This window comes from Nyctereutes procyonoides, unplaced genomic scaffold (assembly GCF_905146905.1).
Source record: "Nyctereutes procyonoides isolate TBG_1078 unplaced genomic scaffold, NYPRO_anot_genome, whole genome shotgun sequence".
Lineage (NCBI taxonomy): Eukaryota > Metazoa > Chordata > Mammalia > Carnivora > Canidae > Nyctereutes > Nyctereutes procyonoides.
In genome coordinates this window covers 56,442,327-56,466,330 of record NW_026575049.1, presented here as the reverse complement: position 1 = coordinate 56,466,330, position 24,004 = coordinate 56,442,327, and the positions used below count along the sequence as shown (strand labels likewise).

Here is a 24,004-nt window from a genome sequence, read left to right as displayed (position 1 = left end):
CTTCACTCCGTATCCCCAGGCCCAGGGTCCTCTAAGCAGCAGCTGCTTGAAAACGACTCCACCATTTCAGAAGCCTGAACACAGAACAGAAGCCTGAACAGGGTAAAGGCTCTGTGAGGGAGTTGGCACCATACGGAGAACTGCAAAGCCTACTCCACCTTATGTAACACCCGTTGGTCTACATGTTAACCCTTCACAAATAGAAGATGAGAGCTCACTCAACCTCCTAATAGGTGTCAAGAAGGTCCTTCCCAGAATTTACCTAAGCCAGCCATTTCATTTATAGAGAAGGAGAATGGGGCACAGAGAGGTATGCCCAGAGATACAGAGTAAGTTACTGCATGCCAGAAGTCACAAAGTAGGCCTTCTGAATTGCTGCTATCTTTCATTTCTAGGCCAATCCAGGAGCTGAGGACAGAGGAAGTGGCAGGCATTTCTCACAGCTGTCAGGGAAGTGGGCCCAGGGTTCATAATCAGAAAAAGCCCATCTTCATCCCTCTCCGACCTCATCTTCCAGATTCCACCAACGTGGAGTCAACAGGCTCTCAAACCAAGTGGCAGATGACCCTTATTTTCCATGTTCTCTGATATCCTGCATGTCCCAACACCGACAGAATGAAGACCCAGATCTTGGACAGCTTCAATCTTACCTCAAAGACCAACACAGAATCAAACACACTGTCAGCCCCAATGAACTTTCAGTTTATGCACTGGATTTTTCTTTATAATTCTTATGGTATCCTGAGGAAACAGTTTATTTAGGGAGCATTTTTAAAAAACATCTAACAAATGGATTCATTGATTAATACCAGAATTTTTTAAGATTTTATTTGTTCATTCATGAAAGACACGGAGAGAGAGGCAGAGACATAGGCAGAGGAAGCAGCAGTCTCCCTGTGGGGAGCCTGATGATGCAGGACTCCATCTTGTCCCAGGATCATGACGTGAGCCAAAGGCAGATGCTCAACCACTGAGCCACTCATGTGCCTTGATTAATACCAGAATTTTAGTAACCAGTAAGGAGTGATGTGAGCTAAGAGAAGACTAACCTCTTTTCTCAAGCCTAACATGTTCATCTACAATCACCTCTCTACTCACCTTTTATAACCATTTTTATTGCCCTCTTAATTACCATCTACCAGGAAAAAACACAAATTCTGACCATGATAGGTGCCTTTCTCCACTATACTTTATTTTTATAACATAATAAAAGCTTCAGTAAAGAATGTGGAGAAATTGGAATGCCTGTGCACTGTTGGTAGGAATGTAAAATGGCACAGCTGCTGTGGAAAAATGGTATGGAGGAGCCTCAGAAAATTAAAAATAGAATTACATATGCTACAGTGATCCCACTTCTGGGTATATATCCAAGAAAAAAAAAGACCTGAAAGCAATAACTCAAAGAGATATTTGCACGCCAATGCTCACTACAGCATTATTCACAAGAGCTGAGAAGTAGAAACAACCGAAATGTCCACTGATGAATGAATGGATAAAGAAAATGTGGCACATACATACAACAGAGTATTATTCGGCCTTAAAAAAGAAGGCAATCCTGTCACATGCCACAACATGGATGAACCTGGAGGATGTCATGTGAAGTCATTAGTTGGACATCACGAAGGAGGCCAGTCACAGAAACTATAGTTAAGGAGTGTGCACACTGACACACTTTGGGTGTGGGTGTATGTACACACAGGCCCACATGTGCACAGGATCACCCTGGTGGACATTAAAATAGACAGGTTTTCCTTACTCTAAGGTTTTGTGGCATTCTAGTGTCAACTGTCCAACAATACTTATATTTGCCCACCCAGCTAGAGAATACTGATGTCCTGTCACTGTGGGCACATATAGTTTTCTGTCAAGAATAATTTTAGCATAGAGGCCCCTGGCTGGCTCAGTTAGTGGAGCATGTGACTCCCAATCTCAGTGTTGTACATTTGAGCCCCATATTGTGGATAGAGGTTACTTAATAAATAAAAGTTGGGGAAAAAAAAGAATTTTAGTGTAATGAGGGCACACAAAGCAACAGACCAAGGTTTTTACTGATTAAGATGTCCTCCTATCTTGCCTATTAAATTATGGAAGGGCAAATGGTAAAAATCATTACGCAGGAAAGGGGTCTGTAATTTGAAGTGATTATAATCAAAGATTCAGTAACACTTTATAAGAACCTGCATTTCTGACTCATCAAACATAAAAAGGTAACAAAAAAATTAACAAGAGCCTAGGACTTACGTCTTCTGTCTGAGTCATATGGCATTTATTTCCTGGAGAAGGACAAAGGTTGCTATCATCCTTATATCCATGCACAGTTTGCTTCTCACTGAATACACAGAAACCACCAGGAAAAGGCCAAAACTCACCTTGGTAACAAGAGGATGTTGGCCTGCTAACTGCCCAGGAGTTCTCACACAATCTTAGAGGCCTAAGGGACCCTGGGATCTAACCAGCTCATGCCCTCATTTTGCAAATGAAGGAACTGAGGAAGAGAGTTGGATGACTTCTCTCATGTCTCCACTACCCAGGCTCAGTGGCGCCAGATGTCCAGACAGCAATAACAGTACCCACAATGGCCTGCTATCTGAAGCCACTTCTGTAAATATCATAAAAATCCTGTGTGATGCAGAGCCGCGTAGCTGACTCAGTCGGGATAACACACAATCCTTGATCTTAGCATTATGAGTTCAAGTCCCACACTGGGCATAGAGCTTACTTTAAATGAGTGAACACACAACTTTTTTTGAAACTCTGTGAACTAAAAACTGTTTTCCCTAGATAGTAAGCATGTTACATAAAAGTGCCCAGCCTGTATCTGTCACTTGGTAGGGTCTTAGGATACCTTCACTTATTTAATTTTATCCTTCTTAAAAATGAAAAGAACTGGTTTTTTGTTTTTTTTTTTTCCAGGTTGTGCAACCTACCAAGAGTCATATCTAGGATTAAGTGTGTATTTCCATATCATGTAAAACAATTCATTCCGTATCCTTTTAGTATACTATTTAACACAAATGTTTGTGAGAGAGAGAGAGTGTGTGTGTGTGTGTGTGTGTGTATATATATATATATATATATGTATATATATATGTCATTTCAGCCTCCCTTTTTTCAACCTGGTCACATTTCACTTGTGCTTGACCCAAACAAAAAGAAAAAATACTGTCAAATATCAGATTCTTAACTCTGCTTTTCTGTTAAGTACAGGAAATGTGTGTCCTATTGAGAAAGGTTTTAAAATAAGCTCAATCACCACTGATGCCACTGTGACAAATGAGTATTCACTACTTAAAATCAAAACACAAAAAAACTGTGCTCTAATTTCTGTTCCTTCAACAATTCTCATCTACTAAGTTTACTCAAGGGATCTCCGTCTTAGTCATGGTTCTCTACTACGGAATAACTGTAAAGAGACGTACAAGATTTCTACTGCCCCATGAATTAAAGGACATTCAGAGACCTACAAATACATATTCAAAGGAGAGCAATTTCCAACAGAGTTAGAAAAGGCAAGCCACGGGCACCTGGGCGGCTCAGTGGTTCAATGTCTGCCTTCGGCTCAGGTTGTGATCCCGGGGTCCTGGGATCAAGTCCCTCACTGGGCTCCCCACAGGGAGCTTGCTTCTCCCTCTGCCTCTCCCTCTGTATCTCTCATGAATAAATAAATAAAATCTTTTTATTATTATTATTATTTATGACAGACATAGAGAGAGAGAGAGAGAGAGAGAGAGAGAGAGAGAGGCAGAGACACAGGTAGAGGGAGAAGCAGGCTCCATGCCGGGAGCCCAACGCGTGACTTGATCCTGGGACTCCAGGATCGCGCCCTGGGCTGAAGGCAGGCACGAAACTGCTGAGCCACCCAGGGATCCCCCAAATAAATAAAATCTTAAAAACAACAACAACAACAAAAAAGCAGGCCAAAGACAGGCATTGGAGGCTTTCAATGACCACCCTGGACCACAGGAGCCTCTGATTTATATGAGTACTAAAGCAAGCAGGCTGGGACAAATAACCCAGGTCAGAAACCCTCATTTTGAAATCTGTAAAATGGGGCTAATGCCTCCTGCTTAAGACTACTGTTAATGTTATAGTAATATTTTTATAATCTTCTCCAGGATGAAAGTGATCCACAAATTTTAAGTATTATAAGTAATCCCACTGAAAACCTAGTAATATTTCTTCTTTATTACCCCCGATACCAAAATACAGCTGTCTAAACAAGGAGGAACATTCACTAAAATGAAATAACCCCCACAAAGGACCAGCCCTCCTCCTCCAGTCAGAACCAGTCTGTTCAATTGGGATTTTCTTCACTGAGCATGTCTCTCTTCCTCCAGGGAACACAGGTCTCTCACTCCATTTCCATCTTTCTCTCCACCCCCCCAACTTTCTTGGCTGTTTGCAGGGGGAGGGGAGGGCGGGGAGTAACTCCTCAACCTCCGTTCTAAGAAAAGCTGTTAAATGTTTTTACTGCACTTTCCCCCGGAATCATTCTCACAGTAAATATTTAGAAGTTGTGATCATTTTAATGTACAGAGAGTATAAATGTTAAACAGGTAAATGTAAGAGAAGATGCAAACATATAGGACATAACAGGTTGTGTGTATGTGTTTTGTTTTTTTTTTAATTAAGAAAATGGAAGTCTTTTTCAGTGCTTTTCCTGCCCCTCCAGAAGGCAGCCTAAGGTCACAATGCCCTCTAAACACCACAGCCATCAGCCACAGGTCACCACTGTCTTTAGGCCACCAGAACATGACATGTGCTCTTTGAGTGTTATTGCTTTCCCACCTTGACTTCTGTCTTCCGCCTTGCATTAATATAATATTTCTCAGGACGCCTGGGTGGTTCAGCAGTTGAGCATCTGCCTTTGGCTCAGGATGTGATCCTGAAGTTCTGGGGTCGAGTCCCACATTGGGCTCCCTGCATGGTGCCTGCTTCTCCCTCTGCCTGTGTCTCCTCCTCTCTTTGTGGGTCTCTCGTGAATACATACACATAATCTTAATATATATATATATATATATATATATATATATATATAATTTCTCAATACATAAGGCCTCCTTGCAGAAGGAGAGAGGAGCCTTCTCTTTAGAAGTTTTCTTTTTTAGAGAGAGTGAGCAAGTGAGGGAGGGGCAGAGGAGAGATGGAAAGAAAGAATCCCACAAAGTCTCCATGCTCAGCAGTGCAGAGCCCGATGCTGGGTCTGATCTCACAACCCTGAGATCATGACCTGAGCTGAAATCAAGAGTCAGAAGCTTAACTGACTGAGCCACCCTGGTGCCCCAGAAGGTTTATTTTCATAGTGAAATGTTGTAATTAATACCTCACATGCATACCTACCGCATACAGACATGGAGCTAGGTGCCTTCCAAATTACTGTAAGATCTCTCAACAATCCCACAAGGTGGACTTTACAATTCTCATCCTCTAGAACTTATTCACCACCTTAGAGCTGGTAAGTACTAAACAGGGATTTAATCTTGGACCCCAGGCCTCTAAAGCCATTTTCCTTTCTCAGCATCAGCCTTGAGGTGGATAGTCCTGGGTGCCTGAATGCAGACCCCCAGAACACTGGGTGCTCAGGCCCTAGGGGGACCTCTAAACACACATCCAGAAAGGCAGATTGAGAGAGCGTGGGGGCCCATACAGTTTCCAAATGCTGGACAGAATACAGACTAATATGAGCTAAGGAGAATGTGATATGATCCTAAAAATTGAAGGCTCTGTGATAGAGGAAAACAAACCAACCAACCCAACAGTAGCCTGCTTTGCAGATTCATGACTGACATACCCGACGCAACCCTCATCTACCCCAAGCCTCTGGCACCAAAAGAAAAACTCAGCATGCAGCTTTTATATACGTAACCAAAATCAAACTCGTGTTCCCCCCTCCTCCCGTTCCTGTGCTCCACAGCCCACTGGACAGCACGTCCCCGGCGCTCTACCTCAACAGTTTGAGTCCTTGCTCTCTCAAGACCCCTGCCACTGCTCCAACCTCAGGGTCTCTTCCTCACCTTTTCCCTAGACAAATAAGACATTCTCCTAAGATGGCTCGTCTCCCTCCAGCCATTCTTTCAAGCCATCCTCCACAGTGTCCCCAGAGAGCTCCTCGTCAGACACATGTCCAGGGCCTCCACTGGTTCTCAGGTTAAGTCATCAGGGACTTCAGGACCCCTGGAGGTGGAAATCTAGGGGAGATCACTCTGTTTCACTTAGGTTGGCTCCAAGTTTGCCATTTAACATAGTAAGGCACCAAATTAAATTCTATTTGAAAATACAAATTCTCCTGGGCTAAATGTTGAAAACCGCTGGCCAAAAGGATAAAAGCTGAAGTCCTTGGCATGGCATTCAAGGCCCTCCTCATCTGCTGGTGTACTTTTACCTTGAGCTCCTTCTGTACCTCTGCTCATGGTTCCCGAGAGAACCAGGCACCATCACGCCATTCATGGCACCATTTGCTGAGCCTAAAATTCCCTATCTACTGATGCTGCCTCTCCCATCAGAAATGAAAATCTTCTATGCTGACCACAGATTTGTGTTCACTTAATCATCTATCTTTGTATTTCTAATACTAATCATAGTACCTGGTAGGTGTTCAATAAAACCTCACTTAGTCATTCATTAATAAATGAACAAAAAAAAATAAAAAACCACCTTACTCATTTAATAATCATGATTCACACAGCTTAAAAACAGAGAGGCCACTTTGATGTCCTTTTAAATGCACCTGCTACCACAGGGTTTCCTGTTAAAAACTCTAATTAGTAGATCAATAGCATTTAAAAAAGTGGGATAGAACAGAAAATATCATAGCATCTCATGAATTCAAGTTCAGCATTATATTGTGAAACTTAAAAGTGGGTGAATACACCAACATAACCATATACATAAATTTTTGTGTGTATGGATTACCATGTAAAATATATTCCCATTTGATACTGTACTCAAATTTTTTTCTGTCAAAATCTTAAGCCAGTTTTGGATTAGATCACCATGATCAGTCTGAAGTTTTCTTCTGTTCAGTTTAAAAAACATAGAAACTTCAACCTCTGTAATAAAATTCAGACAACAACGGTGTTAGGTGCGCCAATTAAAATGGCTCCCTGAATCTGGGGGGGGGGTGCTAAAAAAAAAAAAGGATCTTCATGTGGGCACACCTGAAAATTATGCCTGATTAAATGCACAGAGAAAGCTGCACAAGCACACCTGTTAATTCAGTGCTGTGGGTTTTGGGTTTCGAGTAAGTATCAAGTGCATTGTCCAGCCTTGCCTCTTCTCCATCCTGTATTTCTCAAGGCAGTCTTGAATACCTCTACATTATTTACAAGCATCCCTACCAACGCTGGCCTTCCCTCAAATGCTCAGAGACAGCTCCGCGGATGGTATGTTTAGAGGCTCAGGGAAGAAGCTAGAAGCACACACTAATCCAGAGCGGCCAGTTCCAAGTATAAAATTTTGCGTTTTCATAATAGGGACATATAAAGGGGCTAATTGATTCGGTCTGGAAACTCACTTTTCCAAAATCAGCTTCAGGACTGCCAACCCATGGAACTGTCAAGCCTATCTAAAAAAAAAAAGATAAAAACTCATGAACGGCTGAGCTGGCTAAATGACACACTGCCAGTGCTGTGGACCTAGAAAGTTGCTAGTTTTTGTTGTTGTTAACCAAAGAAGAAAAGGTTTAAATTACATACTGGTTAAAACAACAACAATGACAACAGCACTCTAGTCTACTAGTAGCCTAGTCTGAGGGTCAGATGAATGGCTTTTGGCTGCCGTAGTGAAATAAAAGTAATCTAGGAACCATAAACTATGATTATAGCGTTCCATTTCCCTGTCATGCTTGGCCACCATATTCACCAAATTCCCTATGTCCTTAAAGTCACAAGACATTATTCCAGGAGGGCAACTGTGGCCAGCATTTATAAATTTGTAATGAACCATTAAATTATCAAACTCCAACTGCTGGCAGCCACTTGAGGCTACCTGACACATGGGAAGACATAGGCAAACTGCAGGCCAACCTAGGAGTGAGTGCCTCTTTAGAGGTGCCCTCATCAAGCACCTTTAGTATCCTGAAACATGGAAGATAAAGAGATAGCTTTTGAAAGAGGTCCAGAAACACTGCAACGACTTGAGGAAGGAGTGGACACACTTTAGCTCTAGCTTTTCTGGCCAATAAACTGTAAAACTCTACAGGCACACACTTGCAGCACAAAGGAAGCAGGGGCCAGAGTGAGAGCATCATGTGAAAGAGACCCGATCCTCTGTGTAATGGTTTGTACCAGCTTGAAAGTGATGCCCCCAAACTTCCAAAAGCATCTCTAGAACTTAATATGGTAGTAGTGAGATGAGATCCTACAAGAATGAAAGTCTAAGACAAATACTCTTGGGGAAGAGAAAGATTAAACCCCAGACTCTAATCATCAACCTGCTCTGTTTCAGCTTATTACTAAAAAATAAAAAAAGTGTTTCAATAATATGCATCAAAAGTATCTCAAAAGATAGTGTCAAACTTTTAAAAGGAGTGATCTCTTACCCTTTAATGTAAAATTCTTAAATATATGAAACTAACTTTTTGATGGGTATCACAGAAATTAGGAGCAAATTTTCCTCAAATCAAGTGGGATCCTTGGTAGCTCTGACCGTGAATGAACTCCTCAATCTGACAAGTAAAAGCAGTTAATTGCATTTTGATTTACATGAGGCACTGGAGGAAATGCTGAGAAGTATTTTTGTCACTACCTTCAAGGAGTTTAGTGATCGGCTGGAGAGAGAAAGTGGCGCCACTCACCTTAGGCACACACATGAAACTAACAGGGCTCAGGAGGTAGGACACAGAAATACAACGGCCAAAGAAGTTTCTTGAAAAGGTCAGTGTGAACCACCCAGGAGATGGCTTCACAGGGGAGCTGGGGCTCAGGGTAGATATAGTGGAGAGGCTTGGGCTTTCTGAAGACCCACAGGGTGATCCAATAGGTAATGCAGGGAGGGCTGGGGACTGGCATATGGCTCGACATCTCTCAGAGGCTGTTAGATGCCTGCAGACACAATCATGGGGCTAGTAAAGCAATTTCACATAGGTGCTCAAGAAATCTAAGGAGTCTGCAGAAATTTAAACCTGTGTGGCAAAATTTTTCTCAGCCTCACCCAGTAACATGTGTCCATCCCCTCAATGATGTCACTACCTCAGGGTTCTGAAAATTCACAGGTTTGCAGGAAAAAGGTAAAAACTCAAGCTCAGCAAACTCCCTTGAAGATTACACCAATGAGAATAAGGAAGAGGAATTGCAGAAAGGAGACATGTTTTTCAACATGAAGAGGAAAAGATTTAGCTTTTGGGGAAGCATCACAACACTTCTATGTAATCCTGTCACATTTACTGCTTATTTTATACACATGATCTATATCTCCAAAATAGATGAAATGTGGGTAAGGAGCATGTTAATATGGTGTTTACATTGTTGTAATGCTAAAAAATTTGGAATGATGCTCTGTTACTGGGCACCTGTCATACTCTAAGAATGGTGTGTGGATTCTTGAGGCCTCAAGAAGACAGAATGGGAGAGACTGTTTCAAAGTAACCATATTGTCAAATTCACAAGTTAACAACCTAGGTGCAAATGAAGCATCTTACTACAGGAATATTCAAAAAGCTGAAATGCTAATGTTCATTTCTCTTCATGAACTTTATTTTTTTCAATGATCTCACAGTGGTGGGCTATGGGGAGGGCAGAGGGAGAGGGAGAAGCAGACCCCCACTAAGCATGGAGCCCAACGCAGGATTCAATCCTATGACCCTGAGATCATGACCTGAGCCAAAGGCGGCAGATGCTTAACTGACTGAGCCACCCAGGCACTCCTCTTTTTTTTCTTTTTTCTTTTTTTTTTAAAGAAAGCAATCAGACAATAGCAAAAGTCACCTTGTCATTTTTATAAGTTTTATTTCTGAATCAAGAACATCAATCTATCTGAAAATGTGCTGTGAATATTTATTGTTACTTACTGTCATCTACCCAGCACTCACCTCCATTTTCACGAACAGGTGCATATGCTTCTAGAGACAGCTGCCATACCCTGCACCACAGTTCACTGGTTCAGGAGTAGCCCTTTGGTCAAAGCCTTCCTATCAAACTCCACCACTACCACATCATGTTTCCAACTGGAACTAGAAGAATGAGGAGAGTGGTGGATATAGCAAAGTACTGGGGCAGACAACAATCCTATTTCTGTCACCTGGAGGACTACCTCCAAGGGGAGAGGCAGAAGCTAAAAACAAGAGACTGAGAGATGGAAAGCCTTAATTTCTGTGGTTCCAGGGCCTGTCTATACCCTGCCTTGCATTGGATTGGCTGGGTAACTCTTTGCTTGTTCAAGCAGAATGTCCCAGTCTCTTTCTCCAAAAGTCCCAATATAAAGTACAGTCTTCCACCACACCACAATTCTGCATTTGAAATGCCAATCATAGGGGTGCCTGGGTGGCTCCATCAGTTAAACATCTGCCTTTGACTCAGGTCGTGATCCCAGGGTCCTGGAATTGGGCCAAACATCGGGCTCCCTGCTTAGTAAGGAGTCTGCTTCTCCCTCTCCCTCTGCTCCTCTCCACCTCACTCCTGCTCGCTCACTCTCTCTCAAATAAATAAATAAATAAATAAATAAATAAATAATCTTAAAAAAAAGAAGAAAGGCCAACCATAGCCTCTAACTGCCAGTTAAATGCCCTCTAAGTTGTGGATGGATGAGGCTAGTGTGTTTTGTACATACGGCTTCCTGCTCTTCACCAGTATTGTGGATACATCATCTTCTTTTTTCTTTTTATGGTCAGGTGAGAGAGGGGAGAGAAAGCGTGTGAGCACGGGAAGGGCAGAGGGACAAAGAAAATACCAAGCAGGCTCCACAGCCAGCACAGAGTCTGACATGGGGTTCAATCCTACAACCCCAAGATCGTGACCTGAGCCAATATCAAGAGTCGGACACACACTTAACTGACTGAGCCAACCAGGCACTCCATGAACCCCTCTTCTAAAAGCAATTATTTGTAGGGGCACCTGGCTGGCTCAGTCTGCAGAGCATGTGACTCTAGATCTCAGGGTCGTGAATTTGAGCCCCACACTGGGTGTGGAGCCTCCTTAAAATGTAAATTTAAAAAATATATAGGTATGTAATCATTTTTAAGTACCTCGCTGGTCACTAGATACTGGTATAAAAAGATTATTGGGGCAAATGAGAGCCCCATCTCCATATTCAACCTCACAGAAATCTAAACTAGAGAAAACCAGGATATTTAGTCATCTGGCAATGAGATAAAAAGAGAACAGACTGGCAAGAGGGAGATCTGGAAATACAGTACACCAAAGCCATGTATGAGCTGAGTTAGGAAGGGGCAGACACTCTTACTATGCGCAGGGCTCCCACAAATGAGGCACACAGCTCAGGTGAAAGAGGGAGAATCTGCCTCAAGCACCACAGCAGGTTGCTAATGGATTTCTAGGTCTCGTAAGCCTGAAATTTTGCACCAACCCTCCCCCACTCCTCCCTTATTCCATCACACACATATCCTTTTTATTCAGATAATTCAAGTGAATTTCTGTTCCTGACAACCAGAAAGAACTAACCAAAAATAACTTTGAATGCAGGATTCTTTTCAGAGAAGCCAAGAGAAGACACAAATACTTATTACCTTGTACCCTGATCCTTCCCAGTGGATTACTATTTAATGGGATCATGTCAAAACTGACAAATATGCAGTTTAATAATCAAAACCATCTTCTTTAATCAACTTGGTGTCAAAAAAAAAAATCAAGATGTAATTTAAGAAACTATTTAACATCTACCCAGCATCAATCTCTACAAATCAGAAAACTAAATTGAATGGTATCAACGAAGACAATGGTTAAATAAGACCTTAGATCTTTGAACTGCATTAATAAAAAAACCTACTTTTTGACACTTTTTTTCTTACCATGCGCCATGTTTTATTTTTAAACCATACAGGACTTTACGAATGACCTGTATGTAAGTTACATTTTCTCTTTTTATCTTCCTATGATGGTAACCTGTTCACAGGTCTACTTTAGTAGAAACTGGTGAAAGAGTTAAACTACGTATGTGAATTTAATAAAAGCAACAAATAATGACCACATGAGACACCAAACAATGAAATGAAGAAGTTCCTAAGTCCATAATACTTTCAGATATCTACAATGTACCTGCTCCCAGGAACTGCTTGATTAGTATTTAATAGAGGGATTAAATTTACTCTCAACTAATGGCTGCTCAAAGTCACTGTAAGAAACTTAAAAGCAAGGATTCAACTGATTCTGAGTATTAATTGTGCACCAGAATAGAGTTCAACATTACTTAAAGAAATGCAACAAAATCTAGCATTCAGTAAGATAAAATTCACAACTTCAAGGATCCCGTCAATGAAGCTGTAAAATATTCCTTAAAATCATAAGAAAATACAATCAATAGTAACAGGCTCATAAATGACAGAGAAGACATAATCAGAAAAAGGCATTTACAAATATAAAATTATTATAAATATGTGCCATAGATTCAAGAAGATAAAATAAGAATATGAGCATGACGAAAAAAGAAATAGGAGATAGAGAACATTATAAAATTAACATGTATAAAGAAAAAATACATATAAAGTAAAAAGTACATTGAATGGAACTAATAGCAAATTAGACACTATAGAAGATTAGTGAATGTGAAGACATAGAAGTAGAAAGGAAGCACAGAGATTAAAGAAAAAGATTGTACATAAAAATACCTACAGTGAGCTGTGAGACAATAATTGTGTAATTGGATCCAGAAAGAGGGGAAGCTGAAAGGGTAGCTTTGAAAAAAAAAAAAAAAAAAGTAGAGAATTTTCTAAATTTGGTTAAAACCTTTACTCACACATCCAAGAAGCTAAACAAATCCCAGTCAGAATAGACATAAAGCAACACTAAAATACATAAAAATCAAAATGTTAAAGTCAGTGATGAGACAGGGAGTCACCGAAGTCATGGACGAGAATGCAGTAACCTCTTTGAAATTGGCTGTAGCAACTTCTTACTAGATATGTCTTGTGAGAAGGGCACATGGGTTGAGCATCTGCCTTTGGCTCAGATGGTAATCCTGGAGTCCTGGGATCTAGTTCTGCATTCAGGCTCCTCGTGGGGAGCCTACTTCTCCCTCTGCCTATGTCTCTGCCTTTCTCTGTGTCTCTCATGAATAAATAAATAAAATCTTAAAAAAAAAAAAAAAGCAGAAGGACAGGATCCCTGGGTGGCTCAGCAGTTTAGCGCCTGCCCTCGGCCCAGGGCTTGATTCTGAAGTCTCAGGATCGAGTCCCACATCAGGCTCCCTGCATGGAGCCTGCTTCTCCCTCTGCCTGTGTCTCTGCCCTCTCTCTCTCTCTCTCTCTCTCTCTCTGTTTCTAATGAATAAATAAAAAAAATCTTTAAAAAAAAGAAAAGCAGAGGGAGAAACGAAGTGCTGATATATGCTATAACAGAGATGAACCCTGAAAATGTTAAGTAAAAGAAATCCAGTCACAAAAGGCCACATATAGCCTGTTTTCATTTATATCAAATGCCCAAAATAAATTCATAGTCAGAAAGCAGAGTAGTGGCTGCCTGAAGCTAGACAGAGCGGGAAAATGGGAAGTGACTGCTAATGTGTATGGGATTTCTTTCTGGGGTTATAACAGTGTTCTGGAATTAGTAGAGATTGTTGCATAGCTCTGTGAGTGTATTAAAAACCACTAAAGTGTATACTTTACAGAAGTAAATTTTATGATATGTAAATTAGATCTCAATAAAGCTGATATTTAAAAGTCAGACAGATGGGGCTGGAGCACATTTGCAGATTGAGACCCAGAAAAAGCCTAGGAGAAGAAAAAAAAAATCTTTTTCCTCTTGCTTACCCAGGCAGTCCCCAACAAAAGATAGGTTACATTCTCTAATAAATTCATTCACAAATTACCCATGAAATGTATGGGATTTTCTCACAGAAATGGTGATTGGAGGGACACCTGGGTGGCTCAGTGGTTGAGCGTCTGCCTTTGGCTCAGATCCTGATCCCGGGGTTCTGGGATCAAGTTCCACATCAGGCTCTCTGCGGGGGAGCCTGCTTCTCCCTCCACCTATGTCTCTGCCTCTCTCTCTCTGTCTCTCGTGAATAAATAAATAAAATCTTTAAAAATAAATAAAAAGAAATGGTGATGGGTTCCTTAAAAGTAAGAGTCTGACTTAAGTATTCTGGTGGGGTGCGAACAGGAGTTAAGGCAAAGGCTATGGGTAGAGTAAGAGGAATAAGGGCAAGAGGACCAAGGGAAGTCCTGCCAGGTGCCTGTGAAATGAGGATAGGGCTCTAGAAGATGGACAGGAACGGACAGGTACGGGAGTGTGGGGGATGGGTTAGGAAGAGGGACTGGTGTGAAGTATAATGAAGGAGGGGAGTGGCAGGCTGGTGCTCCCCACCAGGAACATTCACCAGAGCGACTATGGGATGTCAGCATTACAAAGGTGAGAATGGAATGTGAAGGGAACAAGGAACAGTAGTAGCAGGAACCCAGGCTGACTGCCAGAGTGGGGACGGGTTGTCTCCAGCAGTCAGAGGAAAGGGAGGGAAAGAAAACCTGAGAACTGTACCCAAGCAAGAAACAATTCTTGCCTTCAATGGTCATGAAACAACTGAAGCTGTATGCACACAGGAAAATGGATGGAGAGTATAACCTGGAACTACATGTAATGACCTAAACTGACTTTCTCCTCAACAGTTTTCATGAACCTCTTTGGTAGGAAATGCTCTTTCAGATTCAGATTTTGCAAATAATAGTATACTTACTGTGCGCTAGGGACCATGCCTCTCTCTCAAATAATCTCAAATAATGCAAAATGTAGGGAAACAGCTTCAAGAGTGGATGAGTAAAATAATGGATAGCTATTAAAGCCCTATTAATCCTGACTATAAAAACCCATTTCATCATGCAAGAAGCCTCTCCCTGGGGCCATAGAAGTGTTCCATCTAAACAGGGCAGGAGGGTGTGCAAATAAAAGATCTCAACGAATTTTAGAGGAATGAATCCAAGCTTGAGAAGCCAAAAGCAGACTTTTTGTTTCAATGAAAAGGATCATCAGGGATCTGCAGCCTAGCCTCTTCAGTTTTATGGCGGTGGAAACAAAGCAGCTGTGCTGAGGTTCAAGTTCCAGGCCCTCCCCAAGTTCCAATGTTCTTTACATAACTCCATCCATCCTCTTAAAATGACTTGTGATTTTCCTCGCGTGATCACCCTTTCCCTCTAAATTACATGAGTTGTCTATACTACTACCCCTCTGGTATTTGCATACATGTTTAGTTAATGTTTCATGTAAATCGGTTTTATCTTCCTAATGAGACAATTCTAGACCAAGTTTTACAAATCTCTTTATGTATTCAATAGCATGCTGGCTTTGTACTCTCACTAGAAAGAAGTCAAATATTTTATATGTGTGTATATGTGTGTGTGTGAACACATACAAATTAATAAATATTCATTTTGGCAGGGGCAGTGGACGGTGAATTATCAGTCCAATTCTGCAAAGTTTCTAAGTAAAATCATATTATATGAGATCATAAAAAATATAAAGCCAATATCTAAACCACCTCATTAAAAACTCATGATTGTAGGTAGAAAGGACATTAAGATATCTCTCGGAAAAGGTAAACTTAAAAAATCTTTTAAGGTTTTAAAGCACTTTTCCTCCATCTATGTACAGGTCTATCTATTCTGGAACTAAGTAAATAATTTAAGTACATAACTTTAATGATAGGTTGAAATCTGCAGCCACTGGGGATAAAGTGATGGCAAGCCCTGCTCCAGTTCTCAGTGTGTGGAATTCAGCTCTTTTCCTTCTGAGAAAACCTTGCATCTGAATTTGTTTCTTTTTGTTTGTTTGTTTTTTTGTTTAAAGATGTTATTTATTTATTCATGAGAGACAGAGAGACAGAGAGAGAGAGAGAGAGAGAGAGAGAGAGGCAGAGACAGGCAGAGAGAGAAGCAGGCTCCATGCAGGGAGCCCGACGTGGGACTCCATCCTGGGTCCCCAGGATCAGGCCCTGGGCTGAAGGCAGCACTAAACCGCTGAGCCACCCTGGCTGCCCATAGTCTCCCTACTAATTTTAATGAGCATCATAATTTAGGCCCAGAGAAATGTTCTGCCCTCCTGGAGATTACGAATTAGAAGGCCCCAACAGTGACAGGGCCTGGGAGACCTCAATCACCTGTAGGACCAGGAGGATCCACCCACACAGTGGAGGGAATAAGGCCTGGGGTTAGAGGAAGAATGTGTTCCTCCTGCCAGGAAACACCGCTATACTCAGTTTGGGCCGAACGTGAAGGCTTCTTAGGTGTCGAGATATCAAAACATAAACTGTGACCTACTTGCTGGGAGAAAGGGCAGACTACTATTTTAAAGAAGAGATAAAAGTTGATTTTCACTTTGGGGGGAAATACTCAGAGATAAGAAGATATGAATATTAAGTGAGAACATTTGGACCATGTCCCAGGAAATTTTTTTCAAAAGTGTACCATATGCATTAAAAATCTGGACTACTGTGCTCCCTCCTACATTAGTGAACCTCAACTTATGGGGGACCTTGAATTAAGCATTTTTAAACAAGTGTACTATTCAGTCCGCTGCATACAAAAACAGTGCTTGAGAGCAGTGCCAAATTTTCAGCTGAAACAACAGCGTGTAGATGTGCTAGAGGATCTGTCTGTTGCTACCTTACATCCACTTAATAATCATACTGGAAGCACAAAAAGAGAAGTATTCATTTTTACAATAATGATTCAACTGATGTATTATTCCTGATCAGAATTTTAATTCACATATAGCCAAGTGGCCAACTACTTACTGCTTTATAAACATACCCTAGACCAAATACTTGATAGTATTTTAAAGCTCACGGTTTTTTGGCAGGATCTATAAAGTTTTAGCCAACAAAAGTGTGTGAAGGCACTCGAGTTGCACTGTCCAAATCGGTAACCCTTGGCCACACGTGACTACTGACCATAAGAAACATGGGCAGCAAAATACATATTAGATTTCAAAGACTTAGTTGAAAAAAATGTAAAGTATCTTGCTAACTTCTTATACTGACTGTACATTGATTTGATAATATTTTGGATGATCTGATTAACCAAAATATCTTACTTAGAAAGTTAAAAATCACAAGTGGCTAGTATTAAATTTCTTTTAGACAACAATGTTCTAAATATTTAAAACATATCGGCGGTTTAGCAGATTAAATGCTCCACCAAAATTCTTGGTCACTCAAATGACTATGTTTAACAGGAGTCTGGCCTATACATATAGCAACTAATAACTCAGATTTTCCATGGGGGGAAGGATACAATTAGGTGCCTTCAGCTTATTTTTCTATGGTTATCAGCTGTCCTTGATGCTCTACTAACCATGATACTCAAGGTCAATTTCTCCTGCCAAGTCCATAGCTTAGTAGAAAGGCTCTCAGACATAATTTTAGCTCATAAATGTTGATGAGGGGATCCCTGGGTGGCGCAGCGGTTTGGCGCCTGCCTTTGGCCCAGGGCGCGATCCTGGAGACCTGGGATCGAATCCCACGTCGGGCTCCCGGTGCATGGAGCCTGCTTCTTCCTCTGCCTGTATCTCTGCTTCTCTCTCTCTCTGTGTGTGTGACTATCATAAATAAATTAAAAAAATAAAAAATAAAAAAATAAATGTTGATGAGTGACAATTCCCAAAGGAACTTTGTTTTTAATTTCTGTCTTTTTAAAAAATATTCATTTATATACAGGCTTTTTCCTACCACTTTTCTATATCATGATTTTGCGGGGGGGGGGGGGAATTAAAACTCCTGGATATAAGATTTTGTTTTTATGCTTTGTTTTCCTCATTACAAAATAGTTCAGATTTTATTTCCGGAAAAACTTCAAATACAGGTAAATAAAAAGGAAAGTCATTCAGAAATACTATTTTGGTGTATACCCTCCTAAGTTTTAAAATTCACTGTTATGAGTGTTGGTATAAAGATATTAATTCTAATTTATCAAAAAAAATTTTTTTTGAGAGAAAGAGCATGTGCTAGCAGGGGGAGGGGAAGGAGGAAGAGGGACAGAGGGAAATGGAGACAGAAAATCTTAAGCAGGCTCCATGCTGGGGAGGGGCACTCAATCTCATGACCCTCAGATCATGACCTGAGCCAAAATCTAAGAGTTAGGATGTTCAACAAACCGAACCACCCAGGCACCCCGACTTTATCAATATTTTCAAGTGAAATGTACTTTTTAAAAGATTAGTTTTCCTACTTACCCCAGTTTGTGTTGATTATACAAAAATATAACCTCCAACATCATTTGTAAAAAGAAAACATTTACTTTTTACATTCCTTTAGAAGATTAACTTTTATATTTTCATTTCAAATAAAATGCTGCTTTGCAAAAAGCCCAGCTTATTTTGAATCACTTTCTTCATCACCACATGTTCCACACTACTGGGGCAATTTGGTCAGAGGTCAGGAATGTGGGTATGCCATCATGGGATGCGGGCAATCATTTACAGAATGCATAAAAGTCACTTCACAGCACTCTGCCTTAAGGCTGAATCTGCATGGCATGATCTCTGCTACACAACACGATGTACCAAATTTTTCTCATCTTCCTTCTAAATTATAAATGGGAGTACACATTCAGGCATAGGCATAAATTTCCCCAGCCTCATATATATATTAAATTTGTGGTAAAGGATCTATACCCTAAGTAAAGGATCTATACCCTAAGTAAAGGATCTATTCCCTAAAAACTATAGAACACTTCTGAAAGAAATTGAGCAAGACACAAAGAGATGGAAAAATATTCCATGCTCATGGATTGGCAGAATTAATATTGTGAAAATGTCAATGTTACCCAGGGCAATTTACACGTTTAATGCAATCCCTATCAAAATACCATGGACTTTCTTCAGAGAGTTAGAACAAATTATTTTAAGATTTGTGTGGAATCAGAAAGACCCCGAATAGCCAGGGGAATTTTAAAAAAGAAAACCATATCTGGGAGCATCACAATGCCAGATTTCAGGTTGTACTACAAAGCTGTGGTCATCAAGACAGTGTGGTACTGGCACAAAAACAGACACATAGATCAATGGAACAGAACAGAGAACCCAGAAGTGGACCCTGAACTTTATGATCAACTAATATTCGATAAAGGAGGAAAGACGATCCACTGGAAGAAAGACAGTCTCTTCAATAAATGGTGCTGGGAAAATTGGACATCCACATGCAGAAGAATGAAACTAGACCACTCTCTTGCACCATACACAAAGATAAACTCAAAATGGATGAAAGATCTAAATGTGAGACAAGATTCCATCAAAATCCTAGAGGAGAACACAGGCAACACCCTTTTTGAACTCGGCCACAGTAACTTCTTGCAAGATACATCCACGAAGGCAAAAGAAACAAAAGCAAAAATGAACTATTGGGACTTCATCAAGATAAGAAGCTTTTGCACAGCAAAGGATACAGTCAACAAAACTAAAAGACAACCTACAGAATGGGAGAAGATATTTGCAAATGACCTATCAGATAAAGGGCTAGTTTCCAAAATCTATAAAGAACTTATTAAACTCAACACCAAAGAAACAAACAATCCAATCATAAAATGGGCAAAAGACATGAAGAGAAATCTCACAGAGGAAGACACACACATGGCCAACAAGCACATGAGAAAATGCTCTGCATCACTTGCCATCAGGGAAATACAAATCCAAACCACAATGAGATACCACCTCACACCAGTGAGAATGGGGAACATTAACAAGGCAGGAAACAACAAATGTTGGAGAGGATGCGGAGAAAAGGGAACCCTCTTACACTGTTGGTGGGAATGTGAACTGGTGCAGCCACTCTGGAAAACTGTGTGGAGGTTCCTCAAAGAGTTAAAAATAGACCTGCCCTACGACCCAGCAAGTGCACTGTTGGGGATTTACCCCAAAGATTCAGATGCAATGAAACGCCGGGACACCTGCACCCCGATGTTTCTAGCAGCAATGTCCACAACAGCCAAACTGTGGAAGGAGCCTCGGTGTCCATCGAAAGATGAATGGATAAAGATGTGGTTTATGTATACAATGGAATATTACTCAGCCATTAGAAACGACAAATACCCACCATTTGCTTCAATGTGGATGGAACTGGAGGGTATTATGCTGAGTGAAGTAAGTCAATCGGAGAAGGACAAACATTGTATGTTCTCATTCATTTGGGGAATATAAATAATAGTGAAAGGGAATATAAGGGAAGGGAGAAGAAATGTGTGGGAAATATCAGAAAGGGAGACAGAACATAAAGACTCCTAACTCTGGGAAACAAACTAGGGGTGGTGGAAGGGGAGGAGGGCGGGGGGTGGGGGTGACTGGGTGATGGGCACTGAGGTGGGCACTTGACGGGATGAGCACTGGGTGTTATTCTGTGTGTTGGTAAATTGAACACCAATAAAAAATAAATTTATTATAAAATAAATAAATAAATAAATAATAAATTTGTGAACACGTGACAACAGTCATTACCTTCTAAAACATTCCTAAGTCTTGACCTTTTACAACCTAATGATTTGAGAGACCTGCCCCTCTTCACCTAACTAGAGTAAGGGGAAAACTTTCATAGGAAGCTCTTCTCTACTGCTGAGAAAAAGCTGCTGTTTCCAACTCTACCAGGAGATTCCTTAGACACATTATGAAGACGGCAGAATTCAGTTCTCTAGGATTCCACGTGTGTTTCTTTCGGATATTAAAGAATGGGAGGAGTGATGAGTGACTGAGCTGTCAATCTTACTAATTTTCAAGCAAAAAAGTCTAAGGAAAATGGAAAGATGCAAAGCTCCCTGGGCAATGGAAATAACCCAACTCCAGACTCATCTTTGTGAGGATAAACCGGCACTTGACAAGTGATGGCAGGCTTGATTCCTATGTCTTTAAAACATAGACATGTTCCACACTGTACCAGAGAGGCCATCTCCTCTGTGAAATATCTTATTGAGTTTGATACTCTGACACCAAATGGGTGTCCCAGAATGTGATTCAATTCTGACACTAACTGCCTGGAGCTGGCGCAGATCCTCCAGCTTAAGAGATCTGTCTCCCAAGACTGCCTCCACTTCAGATGCCAGACACAAGCCAAACTTCTCACTGAGAGCTTTAAGTTCATAGGTTCCCATGAACATCCCCCCTCGGGTTCAAAAATTTACTAGGACAACTCACAGAACTCAGGAAAATACTTATGTTTGCTGGTTTATTATAAAGGACACAATTTAGAAACAGCCAAATGGAAGAGGTCTATATGCAAGGTACGGTGGGGAGTGTAGAACTTTCAGGTCCTCTCAGGACCCACCACCATCCCAACACACTAATGTGTTCCCCAATCCAGAAGCTCTCCAAATCATGTCATTTAGGAGGTTTTATGGAAGTTTCAAGATGTAGACGCGACTGATTAAATCAGCCATTGAGATTAAACTCAATCTCCAGGTCCCCCTCTTTCCCAGAGGTTGGTGGTTGGGGCTGAATGTTTCCACCTTCTCATTATTTGGTAATTTCAGTGACCAATCCCATCCTAACGCTATCTAGAGGCCTTCCCCTAAAGTCACCTCCACTAACATAAATCCAGGTGTGAGGAAGAAGGCTTTTCAGGAGTAACAAAAGACACTCAGCAAATTCCGAGGCTTTTAGGAGTTCTGTGCCAGGACTGAGGACAAAAACAAAACTTATTTCTTATTATACCACAAAGTTAAAAGCAAGAGGAAGAAGGCAAGTAAAACTGAAAGAACAGTTTTTATAACTCATAGAAAGAATATACAATATTATATTTCATATATAATAGTATGTTACATGTTAAAACATCTATTATATACATAGCAGCCTAATCATAGAAAATATTTGTAAACTGGGTAAAAATTAGTAGCAAGCAGTTTGCCTTAGTAAAGGACACAATCCAAGGTGGTGGTTACACTATCAATACAAGATGTGCTGTAAAAAGATGAATTCCTGCAGTAATGTCTTTTATATATCACTTCAGAATTCAGATTGAAGTCTAGAGAAGACTCAACATGTAGAGCATTTAAGAGGAACAGGAAACTTGCTATATACATTTCTACTGCGCTAGCCAAGATCCCTCACTTTAGAACATGCATTTGTAACAGAAACCCTACAACAGCATTCCCTCACGCTGGATCTGTCACTATGCAACTTCCCTATAAGGAGGCAGTAAGATACTTCTCTTTTCTCAAAACCAGCCTTCCACACCACTCCCACATTAAAGTGTGTCTTTAACATAACTGTTGAGTTTGATACTTTAATTCTTACTAGACTTTAACTAGGTCTAGATGTAATGGTTTCAGACACCCAGGGAAAGAGACCAGTCAACCATCAATACTCTACACCAGTGTCGAAATGTGATTCCCCAGATCAGCCACATCAGCAACACCTGGGGACCTGATGGAAATGCTTATTATCAAGCCCCATCCTAGACTTACTGATTCAGAAACTCTGTGGGGTGGGTCCAGCAATTAACGAGATGACCAGGTGATTATGATGCATGCTCACATTGTGAAACCAGTGTTCCAGACACTGCTGGACTATTATCTCTCTTTTTTTAATTCTGTTACTCTTATTTTCAGTATACAAGATTCTTAGAGAGCTCAGAGATTTTTCTGTCCCCACAGAATGGGAAGTCAGATGATAAGAAACTTGAATAACATAGTTTTCCTGGTATTTTCTGGATTCACTGAAAGCATTTTTTTTTTCTTTTCTAAACATCATTTAACCTGGAGGCAACACATTTTCTTTTCAATAACTTGTCATGGTTACTCATGACTTCTTCTAGATCACAAGATTCATTCCTGAGCCTTTTAAAGATCTTTTTAAAAACATGTTTCAATTACCCATTATCAATACTCTATGCCAATGAGCTTTGAATCATTTTATATTCCACTGAATATAGAAAAATAGGAATGTATACACTTTGGAGCCAGTCTGCCTTAGCCACTTATAAGCAGTGTGACCTTGGGCAAGCTACTTAATTTCTCTAGGTCTTAGTTTCCTCGTCTATACACTGTAGATAATAATACCTCTCCTATGAGGTTGTTACGGGATTAACTGTTAATATATACAACAGCACCTGCACCAGTAAGCATCAAGATAAATGCTATTACTATCATAACTATAGTAGTTCAGGGACCTAGATAACACAGAGGGAAAGCCACCCTAGTGTTAGGACAACTGATCAATACTAAGGAGAGCTGGGAATCTCCCCTGGAACTGCACGAAAGAGCAGATACAAAGAACAAGGAACACTCTACAACTGCAGATACAGTTCTCCTTAAAAGGGAGATAATACGTAACAGCCTAGAACCAGAAAGTAAATGATTCATGATCAAACCTAATTTGCCACCAATATGATACTGACCTAAAGACTTAAATGAAGATTCAAGAAAAAGATGTAAGAGATTAAAGTACAAATCAATCCACAGCACAAGTCAGGATTATGGTTTTCATAAGGTTCCATGTTAATGAATAAGCTAGAAAAAAATCTTCAATTCTAGAGTGACTATCTGTTTAATCACTCATTTATGCCCTTAAATCAGGCAAGCTCAAAGAAAGATCACTTTACTTTTGACACATACATCATAATCAGATTACACCATAAAGGTAACAAGAAAAGCTATATGAAAAATTAACAATAAGCTTACCTGGCTTACATGGTTACAATTTATGGATAATAATCAAAGATATTAAGAAAAAAATCATTATAACCCACTTTCTCATTTGGAAATCATTTGATCTGAAATCTCAAAATACAGATGCAAGACCTCAAATAGACTCCACTCTGATCTGTGGTTTAAATATATTCAGAACTGCTTAGTTTTCATCATGATGGAAACTTTTCTGGATTTTCAGGGCAATTTCAGGACAAGACACTGCCCACCCCAATTAGG

The 24,004-nt window shown here is 40.5% G+C and overlaps 1 protein-coding gene across 2 annotated transcripts in view; it reads right to left on the bottom strand.

The window, feature by feature from the left end:
- SPTBN1 (spectrin beta, non-erythrocytic 1) overlaps positions 1-24,004 on the bottom strand; it is a 199,436-nt gene that overhangs the window by 119,091 nt on the left and 56,341 nt on the right. The window lies entirely within an intron of this gene.